We start from the raw sequence: 1,409 nt of genomic DNA, 5'->3' as shown, positions 1-1,409 counted from the left end.
CCAAGATGGCGCTCCCTGCTCCTGAGGCAGAGGGCTCCCGTGCAGGGTGGACCTAAGTTTCTTAAATTAAGTATGAACTTAAAGAAATAGAAATGTGTAGTGGGAAATGCAGTAACATAAGACTATAATGAAGAAATTATAATTTCAGAGACATCAATAACGAGGAAAATGGAAATGATGCAGTTATAAGAAACATTACCTATAAGTGAACATCAGCCTAAGGTATCTGTCATTAAACTAGTATTTATGTTGATTTCTAGGAGATAAATATTCTGTTAAAATCTATTATAAAACAGCACTTATAAATAGAGTATCTAGGGGTTGATGATCAATTGAAAAATATTTCAGAATACATTTTATTTTTTCCTCAAAAAAAATCAGTTTTTGGTTTCTCCACAGTTTGATATTAGATTTTTCTATATTTTATTCTATGACTTCTGACATTTATTAGGATTATATGAGATGATGGCATCCGCAGTCCAAAGAGTGCATCTTGTATGCTCCAAACCAAGGCTTCAGTGAAGCCACATAATACATCATCAAGCACTTAGAATTCTTTATGCCTTTAACTTTGAATTGAGTTTGTAGAATGGAGTATTCAGGAAAGAAACATTTTATTATTGCCAAATTTTACAGCCTTCACATTGAATTACATGATCCCATATGGGGTCATAACACAGCTTAGGGAAGCTGTGTATAATTATTATTAACTTCTCCTTTTTCAATATGCAAAATTTGACCTGATTCTTCTTGCTTATATGTCTTTTGGTAGGTTGTAGTTCAGATGAGCTTGACCCAGCTGAACCAATGGACTACAAACTGTATGTTTTAACAAATGTTCTCTAAATTCTGAACACAAACACTACTTTGAAAATGTTCTTCTAGTGGTAGGTGGCAGATTTGAAAGACACCAAGCTAGATCACAAGAACACATTTCTACTTTCTGCTCATCTGTCAGCTAATATTCCCTAGTCCTAAGCAAATTGTATAGTTAAGCACTGGATCAATGAAGTGAGAAAATAAACTCTGCCTTTTCTAGTGACACACACAACACAAGTACAATATGAATAAATTTACCTCAAGAAAGGAATACAGGCCTGGAAAAATCAGTTCCATCCACAGAATGGGAAGTTGTTGTAGGTCATGATCTATCATAAAATCTCTTTTCATAGTCTCATAATTACCTTGAAAATATTCTGCTTATTATATTTAAAAAGTAAGTGTTCACTATTTTTATTTAAAAAAAAATGGAAGGGCCACAATCACACAGGATTACAATATAATAGGTTAGCCTAAAACTAAAGAAGCTTGATTCAAGTTCACAGGCATCATTCAATCTCAGCATCCTAATTTGCTAACATTGCAGGTGTTTGATACTACTTCTGACCAAATGGTGAGCACTTTTAATG

This window comes from Mus caroli, chromosome X (assembly GCF_900094665.2).
Source record: "Mus caroli chromosome X, CAROLI_EIJ_v1.1, whole genome shotgun sequence".
Taxonomy (NCBI): domain Eukaryota; kingdom Metazoa; phylum Chordata; class Mammalia; order Rodentia; family Muridae; genus Mus; species Mus caroli.
Note: the sequence above shows the minus strand (reverse complement) of the source record.